General features: G+C 31.1%; 1 pseudogene; it reads left to right on the top strand.

Annotated features, from left to right (window-relative positions):
- Positions 1–1,746: 1,746 nt before the first annotated feature.
- On the top strand, positions 1,747–3,980 carry LOC146883505 (uncharacterized; annotated as a pseudogene).
- The last annotated feature ends 12,806 nt before the right edge of the window (positions 3,981–16,786 follow it).

The raw sequence follows: 16,786 nt of genomic DNA, 5'->3' as shown, positions 1-16,786 counted from the left end.
ACTTACAGACAAGAATGATACCACTATATAATTATAAAATCCTATATAGAAAAATTAGAAAGGACTTAAGGTTTTAATGAACTAATATAAGAAGATTGTATTTTATACACCTTTCTTATTTTAGTACTTGTTGGTATTATATCTAAACAATTCCTTCAACTTGTTTTAAAAGCTCTACTTGTATACTTTTATTTTTGTATTAAGATGTCGTTTTTTTTATTTGTGTCTTCAGTCCTTTTATATAAAAAGTGTGTAAAAATAACATTATGAAAAAATAAATTCACATTAAAATTAATATTAAAATATAAATATTGAAAATTGTGTACGCTGAAAAATAAATTATAACTGTTCAAGTAAATTATATATCTATTAATAATACAATACAGAAAGTAAATTAGCGATTTGAAAAGTAAGAAACAAATGAATGAATGTCACTGTAGTGCAAATTTAAAAGACAAATTAAATTATTGAAGAGTTTTACATTAAACTATTTTATATAACAATAATAAATATCATTTAAGCATAATACAATTATCTTCTTTAAATATTTTTATTGCATTAATTATTTTAAATAATATTTTTATTCAATAAGTTATGTTAGCACTAAAGATAAAAGATTAAAAAACTAAGAAGACCCGATTCTAAGTAGAGACTTCTCATCTCTAAACCTACATTCTCATATCATATGCTCCAATCAGAATGATGATCATCGAAAAAGAGAAAAACAACAAGATCACAAATTACAAGAGTAAACTAGTATACAAAAGAGTTATTCTAAGACTATTAAAACATAGCAATTATGAGTCATACATGGACAAACTATAATACTTCACATAATTGCACACAGACAACTAACATTAAACCTAATTGTCCAAATACATGTATTTGGAATCAAAATCACTAGAGACTTGAACTTGTGATCAATGTTGTTGAATATCGGCCATGGCGGTGCCATGGTGGATACCGATAGCGGTTTTTCGGCCACGCCATAACAAGGCGAAGGCGAATCGTGTTTTTCGTGGCGGCCGCTTTGGGCATGGCACGTGGCGGTGGTGGAGCAGTCGTGGCAAAAAATCGAATGAAATGTTGAATGGAGAAGAGAAGAAAGAGAGTAGCGACGGCGTGTGTTGGTGGGAGGAAGAAGATGACCTTCCAAAACCTAATTGCATAGTTTGATTCATTTAAAAATTGGGCCTGACCCGCCTGACCCACTTTCCCAACGTGCAAAATTTGTTCCCTTCTTATTTTACTCTTTTACCCTTACTTCAGCCTCCTAATAACTTAGTGTGCAAAAGGCTATTCCCTTGTTATTTTACTCTTTTACCCTAATTTTAGTTGCCATTTTTATTCTTTAAAAACTAGGCCTAGTCCACTAAACGTAAATTTAACCTAACCTATTTACAAAACTTTCTCCATTCTCTATTATTTTATTCAAAACCATTATTTTATTCAAAACCAGCAGCAAATATTATTTTTTTTAAAATTTTGTAACCAAAATCTTCTAAAGCTTCCACAAAACTTCTTTCCTAGCCCAATTGTCCCTACCAGCCACTACCATCCGTTGCCACCCACCGTCAACCGTCATCGACTGTCACACCGTCGCCAGCCGCAACCGCCAAGTTATTTTTCAATTTTTTTATTTTTTCTATTTGTCTACTTTCACTATGATTATTTTGTAAAAAATATACCTATTTTCCATCAACAATAATGGCCAATTATAAGGATCCTTCAAGAACATCTCATAGGAGTGACCTGGGATGGAAACGTTGTCATCCGATGGATGAATCAAATTTAAATACAACTATTTGCAATTATTGTGGGAAAGTTATGAAATGAGGAGTTATTGGAGCAAAAAAAACATCTCATGGCAAAGAAGGGCAATGTTGTTGCTTGCACCAAGACTCCAAAAAAACGTGAGAAAAGAACTTTGGAAATTATACAAAGAAAAAGCAGACAACTTCCCCATCAATCCTAGATATATTGCAATCAATAATAACCATGAGAGTGAAGATGAGGTTGAAATTTCCACGACTAGTAATGATAAAAGGAGAAATAGCAGTGGAAGAAAAGGACTAATGGATATGTTTTGTAGAAATTCACCTACTGCAATAGAGAAGAAAAAAAAGGAAAAACTAAGGCAAGATAACATCAAAATAGGCATGTGACAAAAATTTAAAGGTCTCAGTTCATCAATATATTGCTCGATTTTGGTACCAAGCAGGCTTGTCATTCAACCTTGTGAGGTTGAAACTTTTTCAAGATATGATTGATGTCATCGGTGCTTATGGATCTAATTTACTCGCTCCTAGTTATCATGAATTTAGAGTTCCACTTCTCAACAAGGAAGTTGACTACACTGAGAAGTTGTTGCAAGATCATAAATTGCAATGGAGCAAACATGGTTGTTCAATTATGTCAAATGCATGGACTGACTGAAAGCAACGATGCTTGATTAACTTTTTGGTGAGCTCCTCTGCAGGGACAATGTTTGTCAAGTCCATTGATGGTTCAAACTTTGTGAAGACACGAGAAAAGTTATTTGAGATGCTTGATTCCCTTGTGGAAGAGATTAGAGAAGAAAATGTTATTCAAGTTATAATAGATAATGGGAGCAATTATGTGTTGGCTGGTAAGTTGTTAGAAGAGAAAAGACCCCATCTCTATTGGACTCTTTGTGTTGCCCATTGTATAGATTTGATGCTTGAAGACATTGGAAAGCTTCCTTTGATAAAGAAGACAATTCAAAGAGGAGTTAGTCTTGTTGGCTTTATCTATAGTCATTTTAGTACCTTGAGTCTGTTGAGACAATTTACAAATAAAAGGGAATTAGTAAGACATGTTACAAATTTTGCTACCTTTTATTTGTCATTACAAAGGTTGCATCAAAAGAAGGGAAATTTGAGAAAGATGTTCACTTCTGATGAATGGAGCAATAGTAAGCTATCTAAGGAAGCCAAGCGAAGGGAGGCTACAAAAATTGTTCTTATGCCTTCATTTTGGAATCAAGTAGTGTTTACTCTCAAAGTCATGGCTCCTCTTATTCATATGCTTTGTCTAATGGATGGGAAAAGAAAAGCAGCTATGGGTTATATATATGAAGCAGTGGAGAAAGCCTAGGAAACAATAATGAAGTCATTCAACAACGATGAAAGTAAATACAATGATGTATTTACAATCATTGATAACAGATAGACATGTCAACTTCATCGTCCCTTGCATGTTGCTGGTCACTTTTTTAACCCAGAGTTCTCTTATTCCAATCCAAACATGGAATATGATTTGCAAGTTACAAATGGATTATATGACTGCATCAAGAGGTTGGTGCCAAGTAAAGATGTGCAACAAAATAATTTAACTGAGTTGCCTCTTTACAATAGTGCAAATGAACTCTTTGGTGATGATTTTGCCAAAGTATCAAGAAAGACCACAACCACAGGTGAGACACTTACACACTTTGTAAATTATGCTAAGATATAATGGTTACATTCTAAGTTAGTTTCTTTGATTGTGTAGCTCAATGGTGTAAGAATTATGGGCATGCAACTCCCAACTTACAAAAACTAGCAATCAAGATTTTAAGTTTGACATGTAGTTCATCGAGATTTGAACATAATTGTAGTGGATTTAAGCAAGTAATAAGAGATGACTTAATTCATTATTATCTTGTTAAATTACTTATTCATAATGCAAATTCATTCAAAGAAAAGGAATAGGCTAGACCACAAAAGGTTGCATGATTTGGTTTACATAAAGTATAACTAATAACTTGCTCAAAAATATGATATTAGGGATGAAATAGACCTTATTCTATTGAATGACATTGATGAATGTAACGAATGGTTAGTGGAAGAAGTTGATGATGATAATGATAATGAAGATGGGGTAATGAGTTGGTTTTTGATGATGATTCGGGTCTTAATTGGACAACTGTTTATAAGCTTCAAGTATTGGAGAACCAACAGTCTATATTGTTGACATGAGAAGTCAAGGTGGTTTGCTTCTTGAAGATTTGATGAAGATTGAATGAAGCTCTTTTGATCTATCTTGAAGCCATTACCATTGGAATGAAGCCTACATTGATGAAGGAAAGGAGAATTGATGATATCCATGGTGATCAAGGTTGGAACGTGTGCTCTCCATGTAGTTACATCATTAAGAAAGTGTACTTGTAGTTTATAATCCATGTTGTAGACCTTAAAGCATTAATTAGATGTAGTTTGGTCTTTGGTGTGTTTTTAATCTGTTGAATAGTTTTTCAACAGGTTAAAATGTCTTTTTTAATCTGTTGAATGACTTTTTAACAGGTTAAAAGGTTGGCTACAGTAGTCTTAAACTACAACAAATTCAATCAGTTGATTTAGTTTTTAATCGACTGATTTCATTTAAGTCAAGTGAAATCAACCGATTGATTTGAAAATCAAGCTGTTGAATTTCGTAACAGTTTAACTATAAAAGCTGTGATTTTCGAAAGAGAGGTATGTTGATCATTTTAGAGCACGATTTAGTTCTGGAAACGTGTGGAAACTCTCTCCTTCGTGATCACAGGTGTTGCAGCTGTTGAAGATTGATCTTGGATCAATTCTTGGAGCTTTTGGCTTGGTTTGAAGCTTGGAGAAAGTGGTTTGTGGTAGGCAAGGTTGTGCTACCACTAAGGTTTAATCTTTCTCAAGCTTTGTGTGTGCGCCTGGTGGTTTTCCAGGTCTGCAAGAGGGTTCTTGCTGTGCTGGTGTGATTCTTGTGTGATTCAAGAGTCTTTTGTGGTGTTTTTGCATATTTTGGAAGTGTAAGGGTGAATACTTTGTAAAAATTTTGAAATAGTGCAAAGTCAAGCTAAGGTTGTCTTGACAAACTGGATGTAGCTCAGGTTTGAGTGAACCAGTATAAAACTTCGTGGTGTCCTCTCTTCTCTAACCTTTTTCTCTTGTATTTTCATTTTAAAGTTTCAAGAACTTGTGCTTTAATCATCTTTTTCATGTTCTTGCATGTTTTCATAGCATATGAAGCATTGAGCATGTTTGTATAATCATTTGGAACTGATCTTGATCATTCTTGAGCATTGTTTCTAGTTTAAAATTCAAATTCGCATTTCTGCATTTTTTCCAGTATTTCAGTCGACTATTTTCAGTTTCAATCGATTGATTATACCAGAACAGAATTTGTTTAGTAAAATCAATATGTTAACTCTGTTTTTGATCGATTAAAAGTGTATAGTTCAGTACTGTTTGCATCCTAACTTGGTGATCTATTTGATTCAATTAAAGGTGGTTTTTAGCTTGCAAAGATAGCCTAAATTTTTAACTAGCCAATTCAACCCCCCCTTCTTGGCTTTTCAACCATTTCAAAACTAACATATACAAGGAGACAAGCAACTAATAAAAGAAAGCAACCATCGAGTGGTGGTATTGTTATTAGATCTTCCCATGCTTCTAAGAAAGGTTCGGGTGCAACTTCAACTCCAACACAACCTAAGAAGAGTAAAGAGAAGACTCAAATTCAAGTTCAAATGAATTGTGTGATAGCCCTAATTCCGAGTTTGAAAGATTACTTAACTTTGACAAGAGTATCTCATAAGGGGAAGAGGAGGAGGGATATGCCCCATTGGATAATGACATTGAAGACAATTATGTTGGAATTGAAGAAGAATCTGATGATTAGAAAGAAACTTAATACATATATTTTAGTGTTGTTATTTTATGTTTTGAACTTTAAATTTGTGGTGTTTTGATATGATGTTATTATTAATTGAATTTTTAGACATAATATCATTACTTTTTCATTAATATTATATGTGGTGGTATTATTTTTTTTACTGCAATATTTCTACCATAACTCGTTATGGTTTCCACTATAACTTTATAACGGTTTTTTGGGTCGCCGATATTTTCCGTTATTCGATATCCATAACACTGCTCGTGTTGGCCTTTAATGCTCTATAGAACCATTGCCAATGAGTTTCACCCTATCACGCACAAGGTTAATCTATCATTATCTAGAGCCATTATTCTACCATAGCCTAAGACTTCCTCCTACTCTCACCAAATGATCTATTCTACTCTATTTAAGTGTGAATGATCATTAGTGTTTCTAGATGTCACTTTACTTGAATCCATAATCCAATGTATACACTAAAATAACACCATCATAAAATCTCCCCATGAGACCCATGGAATTACATAAAAAACATACAACGTCCGTATATATTAACAAACCCATTATTATCACAGTTTCACAACCATACTTTCACAATCATATATATCTTAATCACATTTTCATATTCACATATCAATAATTCTACCTTAATCAATTCACATATTATACAAAAACATATCAACTAAAGTCTTAGTATACCAGTATCAATCATATAAAACACATCCATCATATTTTCATAACATCTCAATCAATAACATGTGAAAATAAGAAATTAAAACAGCCAAAAGTTTAGCTTGGGCAAGATCCTGTCGCCAACATTTATACAAAAATTAAAATAAAACTTTGGAGCATTCTCGCTTGGGAAAGAGATTCTCGCCTGGGCGACAGGGGATCTCACTTGAGCGACAATTTTTGCCTAAGCTAAAATTTAACAAAATCAAAAAGAGTTGTATTGACTTTCTCGCCTGAGTGAGATGCATGTCGCTTGAGCTAGAAGTTTTGATGCTTAAGCGACAACTCGAACAAAGAACAAAGTAAAATTCTAACTATTTTCGTTTGAGCTAGATTTATCTCGCTTGAGAAAAATAACAAATTTTCATCCTAGTATCCAAATTCAGAAACATTAACCATAACAATTTCACCTGCACTCATACCTAAAAACTGAGTCTAAAAAGTATTTTGTTAATAACTAAAAACCACAAAACAGTTACATACCTAAAATAGTTTAAAATTTCTTCAATAAAATAATGGTAGAAATATTTATGAAAAGAAAATACTAATATTTATGTGAAGCTGATATTGATGGTTAGGGATGATAAGAATAAATTCATTAATGTAGGTATTATTGAAAATTAGTCTAACTTTTACAAATAATTTTGTATCGATTAGATAGAAATATGACTTAACTTTTTAAATTAATATGAGAATGAGAAAGAATGTACATATAAATTTCATCCCATTTTAATATTTATCTTCTTTGTAAATTATTAAAACACTTTTAGTCTATAATTTAATAAATTTTTATTTTTATTTTAATTTCATATAATCTAAATTATGCATTTAATTATTTGTATTCTATTATACTTATTTCTAATCTTTATTCAACTGTTATTCGATAATATTCGTATAATTATATTTTTTTCTTGATATTTGATAATATCGAATATTTTATAATAATAAATTTTCTTTATTCTTAATTTTTATTTTTTTTAAATAAATCATTTAATTAATATTTAAAATAATAAAGAAACGAATATGACATGAATATAGATATATTTATTTCTTAATAAAAATATAAAGTATTATACTCAAACCCACATCCTTTTCCGATGTCATTCCATTAATGGTGAATAAGCATGTTTAAATTTAGAAACTTATTTAAATTATTCAAATCTTTCAAAAAAAGTTGACTTTAATGGGTTTTATTGCTTCTTTTTATTTATATTTTATGAATTGATTTATTAAGATTTTCACTAAGCGACAATAAAAATACCAACAACTTCCTGATCTACCGTATTGAAAGGGTACCATTCTATTGTGTCAAAAGTCAACTTTATAAGAAATAGAGAAAACTTCTTTTAATGGTCACGTGATTAAATAAGAAATAAAAAAAAAGTGAATAAATAATAATTTTAAAAAATTTCTTCAAGTTTTTTATACATTTTAAAAATTATCCCGTTAAATTTAAAATTCCAAATTATATATTTTTAAAATATTTTGAAATAAATTTAATTTTTTCTCCATAGAATAAGGTTATTTTTAAATAGAAATAAGTGTATGTTATAAATTGATTTTTAAAATTAATTTATTATCAACATTTTTTTTCTCATAATTACTTCTGCTTAATTAAATTTTGGAAACCCTAATTTTTTTATAATTAATGTAGCGACAACAATACGGTAAAAATTGATTTTTTCCTTCCACAGCAGGATTTAAATAAACCGAAAATCACAGCGGAACTTTTCATGATTTCTACGTAAAAATACATTAACAGAGAAGAAAGAGGAAATCAAATAGCGAAATAATAAGTTTGCCTACCAAACTAATAAATTTTGTCCACGTGTAAAAGTATTTCAACATGACTAAATTTAAGCCATTTTATAAATTTGTTTTTATATATTGTGAGGGTACTTTTTTTTTATATTAGATTACCTATTTTGTATAAATAATTTATGTTCTTAATTTATTTTAAAATTTTAATATTTTGTCTTTCAAATCTAACAATAAAATAAAAGTAAAAATAAAGATAGAAAATCATTTTGTTAGAGTTAAGTTTGTAACAAAAGATAATCGAAAAAAACGAGTTCAGAGTTCAGCTTCTCGCGTAGGTTTTTAATGTTGTCTTTGTTAGGTATTAAAAATATATTAATATTGGTATTTTAATTTTCTTTTTATACTGAATATTAAAATATATTAATATCAATATTTTAATTATTTTAATATATTTTAAAAGGTTAAAATTATTATTTATCCATATATTTTGAAGACAAAAAAAAAACAGAAAAAAACTCAAATCATTACACATCACATATATTAAATATATAAAATTAAAATTATTATAAATATTAAATTCTAATTCATTAAAAAGATATAATATAATAACAAATTAAATACATATATACAATAATACTTGTATTTCTGCTAATAAATATATAATTAACTTTTTTAATAAAATATGTTATAAGTTTTGAATAACTTACCGACTGCTAATTTAGTTAGTTATTAACCGTACAATTAAATTTCCAAACACAAATATACCAAAATCATGTTAAAGAAATAATATATATATATATATATATATATATATATATATATATATATATATATATATATATTATATATATATAAATAAAAGGATATTTAACAAATAGAATCAATTTCCGTCTTCTAAAATATTTGTGTTAATCTTGTCCTCTAACAGAATAACATTAGATCTAAATTAGTATTTAAATTGACAAGTGGACCTATTAATAATGAATTGAAACAAGTTCATTACAATCCAAGTTCACATATTTACATGTGGTATGATGTTCAAAAATTCTTTCTTTAGCTTTTCACCCCCTGATATTTTAATCTATATGACTAAGATTATCGGTGAAGAGAGAAAATATCCATTACAACATAGGTCTCAATAATAATACACAACTCAAACATTGACTCACGCATTATGTTGGAAGTCATACATCGACTAGAGATAAAGCAATTTCATAATATATAAGTGATGTGCAAACTTCACCTTACAAACTGGTTTTGTGGGATTGAATTAGGCTTAAAACCCACTTCTAACACATTATCCCATATCATACAAGTTTCATCTTTCCCTATGAGCTCTATTATACAATATACTGTAAGGCAAAGAAAAAGATAACTTTAGCGAAAATATTTTTGCTAATGAAAAAACTTCGTTGTTTGAGAAAAAATTTAGCCAAATTAAAAGTTTAGTCGTAGTATTAATTTTGCTCAAGAAAAAAGTTCTTCACTTGAGTAAAACTAAGGTTGAAAGCAATGGTTAAGTTGCAGTTCCATTTTCATTTGAGCGAAAATATGGTCAAAAGCTAGGCTTGAATGTTTGTTCTATATTTGCTTAAGTAAAAATATAAAAAATAAAAATAACATCTTTCAAAAGAACAAATTATGTTTACAAAGATTTTGTTCAAAATATATTTAACAATATTACTTTTAAATTATTTAAAATGATCAATACATGCCATAATTTGTTCAGGAATCATCCTTCACCCATTTAAATTCAATCTTAGTCATTTAAACTTATAAACTAACATATGGAAAGCCAAAAGAACTAATTATGCTCAACTAAACCTTATTCAAAACTTAGATTAAGAAAATCAATATCTTAACATGCAATATGCAAAGCCACTACATAAACTTCTCAATAAAAGTATCCAATTTAGAATATTCTAAAGTAATCATTTATTAAACAAAACTTAACAACACTACATTCAAATAGTTTTCGTACAAAATAAATCCTTGAATATCAACTAATATCTAATGACTCAGTCACCTTTACATCCAAACTTGTTAGGAATCCAAGTGTGACTTTGAGTTTCACATTGAGTAAAAATGCGAAAGTCGAGCACCATGTAAGGAGGAAGATCCATAAGCTCATTGTCTTAATATTTTGGGTTCGAAGTCATGTCAATCCCTTATGAGTGTTGGACTTAAGTGTCATTAGTGTTATGTCTCTCTAGTGAACCTCCTCCCTTGAAAAACTCATGAATGGTATCAAAGTCAATGGTTATTCTTGATAACCGGCTCAAGTGAGTCCTTGTATAAAAAATCTTCCTGATGGGAGGTTAGGTAAACGTGCCAAGTTAAAATGAACAAGATACGAAAAGGGTGTTTGTTGTTAGGAATGCTTCCACTCAAGGGAAAATGTTCCACTATGGAAAGGGCTCACCCTTGAGTGAAAATATAATGGATATCCAAGTATGAGTCTAAGTCCCACATTGGGTAAAAAATAAGAAAGTTGAGCACCTTATAAGGATGAAGACCTATAAACTAACTATCTTAAGTTATAGGGTGGAAGCGGTGTCAACCCCTTATGTAGGTTGGACTCAGGTCTTATTAGTATTGTGTCTCCCCAATAAACCCCTTATTTGAAAAGACCTATTAATGGTATCAGAGTCGATAATTAGTCTCGGTGATCAGCTCATTCGAGTGTAGTAGGGTCCTTGTATCAAAAGTCTTCATGATGAAAGGTTCAGAAGTGTGACTCTAAGTTCCACAGTGGGTTGGAGTCAAGTCTCCTTATTGTTTTGTCTCCCCTTTAATAGACCCATCAAAATTATGTATCATAAGGTCATATAAAAAAACATAAATAATTCACCTTCCTTCAAATTCCTTTATTCAAGGCAACTTCAATCCAAACAATAAAATTAGGTTAAGTTACTCTTTTGGTCCTTCTATTTGTCAAGAAGTGTCAAATTAATCCTCAAATTTTTTTTGTCTCAATTTGGTCATAGTTTTTTTAAAATGATTCAATTTGGTTCTTTCTGTCAATTTTGACCAAACAATGTTAAAATCAACGCTATGTGTCAATTTGTGGGTTTTTTTTTTGAATTTTTTAAAATATTTTTTTATTTTTTTTGAATTTTTTTTTACACATGTCACTTCACAATTGTGCCACGTGTCGAAATGATTCAATTTGGTCCCTATATTTATTATTAGTTTCAATTTAGTCATATTTTTTGTAAAAATAGAGCAATATTATCCCTCCTTAAATTGAAACTTGATTTACTTTTTGTATAAATTTTATGCTTATACTCTTACTAAAATTGACATTTTTATTAAATATTTGTAGAATCAGTATTGTCGTCGACGGGCTTGGCCATGTAGAATCAAAAGGTGTTTGATCGAAAGTTGAACAACTTCGATTAGGTGTTTGAGACCGAAAGAAGAGAAATATAAAACCTAAACTTAGGGTGAAATGAAAATATGCAGACATAGTATTTTTAATTTTAAAATTAGATAAATTTTACATACGAATTTTTCTCGTAGGTAATATTTTTAAAAATAATTTTCATATATTTTTGTTATTATATTTACTTTCTAGACTTATTTTCGTAGATAATTTTTCGTATGAAAGATCCTGACCATGTTTACTTACAAATTTTCGTATCTAATTTATTTTTGTTTTACCGATGAACTTTAACTTTATCTACAACCAATTTTCCTAAATAAAAGAAAATAATCTATGAAAAATATTTCGTACATGATATTTCATAGATAATAGTCAATTTCCTTGTAGTGTTTATTATTAAACAAATTAAACCCCAAATCTAATTTCAATAATTAACCATTTTTGTCATCATATATAAAGGTATCAAATATATCATATACTACAATTTTTTTGAAGATTAAAGATCAAATAACTTGTCACACATAACTTTAGAAACTAAAATTCAAGTTTAAAACAAAACAAAAGTTTAAAGTTTCATATACAATTAATTTAAAAATATTTCTAGAAATATTTAATAAAAATGTTAATTTGTGTAAGAACATAGTGTTGGGACAGGAAAAGAGTGAACCCAACTAGGTGAAGGCCCACCCCGACAATTGACCCGCCCAATAACCCTCTTCTCATTGGTGCCTGGTTCCATCCTTACCACAAGGTACCCTGCTCTCACCAAATCCGGCAACAATGTCACAAACTCCTTAACCGTCACAACGGGTTGCGCAGAGTGAATCAGACCCCCCAACAAATTGATATGTGACATTTACTTTAACACCGTTTGGTCAAACTAACGGTAAGGACCAAATTGAATAACTTTTTTAAAAACTAAGACCAAATTGAGATAGCAAAAAACTTGTGGACCAATTTGACACTCTTTGACAAATAGAAGGACCAAAAGACTAATTTAACCATAAAATTATTCGATATGTAAGGACTTAGTTCAAACATAATAAAATTTAGTATGAGTTTAAGCAAGTTGAGATAATCACTTTTCTCAATTAACCCCAAAAAAATATGAAAAACTCGTAAGAAAAGGAAGAAAACAAAGAATATTTAGTGTAAAAAGAAACTTTCTTTGGTTTGTGAAAATTTAAGTAATTAAAATTATTCTGATTTTTCTCCATTATTGTGAAATGTGATCAACTTTCAAAAAAGATAATATATGAAGAAATGAAAGTAGAGAGAAGTGAGAAAAGAAGAAAAAAGTTGAAAAAAAAAGAAAAAGATAAAAAAAAGATAAAACTCGTCATAATAAATGTGTGTTATTGTGTTTCCTCCTCTTTCTCGATAGACCCATCAAAATTATCTATCATAAGGTCTTATAAAACATATAAATAACTCACCTTATCTTAAATTTCTTTATTCAAAACAACTTCTAATCCAAACAATAAAATTATTCAATATCTAGGGAAGAGGAAAAATGTAAGCCCCATTTTTTCCGGTTTGTTGGTGCATCGGCCTGGCCTTTTCGTAGGCCCAAGGCCAACTCCCTGTAGGACCCCAATACCTTACCCAACCTTCTCATTTTTCACTTATCTCTTTTCAGAAAGTTATTCCCCTCTCTCAAGCACTCTTGTCTCCAAAAAGGGTTCTGCTAGGGCATAAGTTCCCCTTCACTTTTCAGTTAGCTATTTTGATTTGTCCTCTCGGGTAAGTTGAACTTCAACTCCATTCTTCCTCTTTTTCAGTTTAAAGGCTCTGGCTCTGTCTTAGGTTCTCTCTAGTACTTCATTCTCAACTCCGTGAATGTTTGTTTTCAGCTCTGTAGCTTGCTCCAATACTCTATTTCTCTTGCTTGGGTTACGGCTCTTATGTTAGCATCAAAAAGGTAAGGGAAGTTAGGGTTTACATTTTTTTGAAGTATTTTGCTTATTTCTAGACTGTTCTTGTGTCGTTGGGGCTTGAATTTTTGGTTTTGGTTGTATGAAATGTTTGTCACGCGTGTGTGTTTGATTGAACGAGAAGCTGCATATGCTGACAGGTGAGAAACCTGCTAATCTCGCCCAAGCTAGTGACCCTCGCCTAAGCGAGAGTAGCAGGGAATCATCCCTGGATTCCAGCTCGAGTTGTTGCCTAGGCGACTGGTTTTAATTTTTGAGCGAGGCGCGGTCTTAATTAGGCAAGACGTTGTCGCCTGAGCGAGAACTCGCTGGAATTCTTGCAGTGGCCACTGTCGAGCTCTCGCCTAGGCGAGAAGGGGTCGCCTGAGCGAAAGGAAACCTTTCGCCTGGGCGAGGACCTTTAGCTTGGGCGAAAAATCCTTGACAGGGGTTGTTGTGTTGGCTGATGTGGCTCCATGCTGGTATTAATTATTTTCCTTGCTCATAGTATGTGGCTATGCTTGACATGTATGGTTGAATTTGGACTGGAATGAAAGTGCCATTATGTATAAGCTATGATATTTTTGTTGGATTGTATATTGGTATGCATGTGATAAGCATGAAATGAGAAACATGATATATTTGGTGATGGAATTACATAAGAATTAGGTGATTAATAAGGCATGTGAAATGTGTTGGTAAGGGAGTTTCATGGGAAACTCTTGGTGATATATATATATATATATATATATATATATATATATATATATATATATATATATGCCTAGTGTATACCTTGATATAGGAGATGTTTAGATAAAGGAGGGTATCTTGAACTCTAATAATTGTTCACGTTCACATAGAGTAGAATGATTTATGTGGTGAGAGTGGTAGGAGGTCCTAGTCTTGGGACATATTGGGCCCAAGACAATAGAGGATTAACCTTGTGTGTGGTTGGGTGATAGCCCCTTGTGTCTAGACTCAGCAGAGTTTAGAAACCAATACAGGTGCATACTTCCTTTAGAATTCTATATCAAGAGTATGATCCAGATATTTAGTCATAGTAACTTGAAATTTGTTTGCTCTCATATGATCTAAGTGTTTACTATTTAATTGTTAATAACCTGTTGTGCCTTTTACATGCTTTATAATATGTTAACGATATTTTCACTAGCTTACCCTTTCAGTTGTGTCTGCTTCTTGTTTGTTTTTCTCTTTTGCGATGATCACCATATTGGTGGGAGCAGATGGAGGAATTTCTGATTCTAGATATGACCGTGGTGACGCAGCAACCTAGTTGTGTTATGTTATCTGTGGCTCTTAGGAGTAGCTTCAAGGCCCTGGGTGCCTTTGTATTTCTTGCTCTAGGAGCAACCTCTTATGCAAAACTGTTCAATCTCTTTGGATTTATGTTTGGTTTAAGGAATGGTAGTTTTGCCTAAGTATCTTTCAAAGCACTTTTATGGATGACTGTATCAGTGAACTCATTAAATATGTTATTCATTTGGTTGCTTTGTTTAATGTTATAATTATGTGATGTTTTAATTTAATATAATTATTCTATCTATTATGTGTTGTCGTCGGACCCGTCCAGGTAGTCGGCCCGTCTAGGTTGACGGGCCCGTCCGGGTCGTCGGACCCATATGTGTTGTCGGGCCCTTCTTGATCGTCGAGTTTCCAAATTTATCATGAACTCAAAACATAATTAAGCCTAAAATAAATATTGTTAAAATTAAATTTTATCTCACAATAAATTTAATTTTTTTTCCAAACAAGAAATTGAAATGTAAGGTATTTTAATTTCCTTATCCAAACAAATTATTTAAAAAACGAATGGAATTTAATTACAAACAATTGAAATGCAAAGCATTTCAATTTCTAAGCATTGTTAAAATGCTTCATCCAAACACAAAGTTAAGTTATTGTCATGTTTTGTCTAATAAAAAAAAACTTTGCAAATTAGACACTCTGGCACAAGTGCCCATAAATTTGAAATTGAGAAAACAAATCGGAAAATACAATCCAAATTCAAAAAGAAAAATAAATACTGAAAATATCTATTGATGAACAATATCATAAAAAGAAAAAAAAAACTAAACCACATAACATATAGAACAAGATAAATAAGAGGAAAAGAAGATACATAAAAGTCACTTTAAAGGAAATTGATGCAAAGAAAACCAAAGTCGCATCAAGGAAGAACAATCAAAAAGTGAAGTGTAAACCTTTTCTACGAAGACAATTTGTTTCTCCCAAAAATGTAAAATATCAATTTCTATGTGATTTTCAACCCTATTTTATTATGTTTAGCACGACTCTCCTCTTTACTTATGGGTGATAACTAAAATAGTAGTCTTTTCATCAAGATTACTGCTTGAGAAAAAAAAGTTGAATTAAACATATGAAACAAATTTGATTTAAATGAAAGACAAATACATCTTTATATTTTATTTTATACATTTTTATAAATTTAACATTTAAACATTAATAATATTAATGTAAATATCTTTTCAACATTAATTAATAGAAAACAATTTTATATTACACTAGTAAAAATATCTACGTGTTGTAAAATATTAGAAAATGATATTTTAAAAGTTATAATATTTTAAAATAATAAAACTCGATTCTTTTAATATTAAAAGATTTTACTATAAATAGTTGTTTTGTTAAAAGTGAGTTTTGTAAGGCCCATTAAATTTTTGGTTTTCTTTTCTGCCCTAAAGTAAAGGGCTGCCCTGTTGGAAGTAGGTCTAGAGCTGGCCCAAGTGATATAACCGAATCTCAGGTCTGCCCTAACTCACTTTGCCTGCTCATTTTTAGACAACCCTTAGAGCCGCAATCGTCTCTCACTCCGTTAGGGTTTGGTGTTACTGTGACCCAGAGAGCTCAAACCAGTATTTTTTTCCTCACGTAAGTATTTCTTCCTCTGTGCTTGAAACCCCTACTACTGTTACTCTGAGTAGCTCATGCCTCTACTGCCATTCTTTTTCCCAGTTTGTTGAGTCGTCCCTGAGCTAGCATCGGAGTTACTGTGCTAATCATGTTTGGTCCATGAGCCTTCTGCTGAATCCTTCCAAGTAAGGGAAGCTAGGGTCCATTTTTCTAGGTCATTTTTTCTGCTTGTTCTCCTGCTATTGTATGGTTTTGTGGATTATATGCTATTGTGATGTGATAAGAGTGTCATTTGGCTTTTGGGTTTGGTGTATGTGAATCTGTGGTGTGAACGAACAGTGGCGGGCACTGGTTTTCTCGCCCAAGCGAGCATGCCTCGCCTAGGCAAGACTAACAGGGGGCTCGCCCAAAACTTCTGCACGAATGGTCGCCCAGGCGACTTGGCTTCATT

This window comes from Vigna unguiculata, chromosome 9, assembly GCF_037176805.1.
Source record: "Vigna unguiculata cultivar grain cowpea cultivar isolate G323 ecotype 2 chromosome 9, ASM3717680v1, whole genome shotgun sequence".
Lineage (NCBI taxonomy): Eukaryota > Viridiplantae > Streptophyta > Magnoliopsida > Fabales > Fabaceae > Vigna > Vigna unguiculata.
This window is presented reverse-complemented; position numbering and strand designations above follow the sequence as displayed.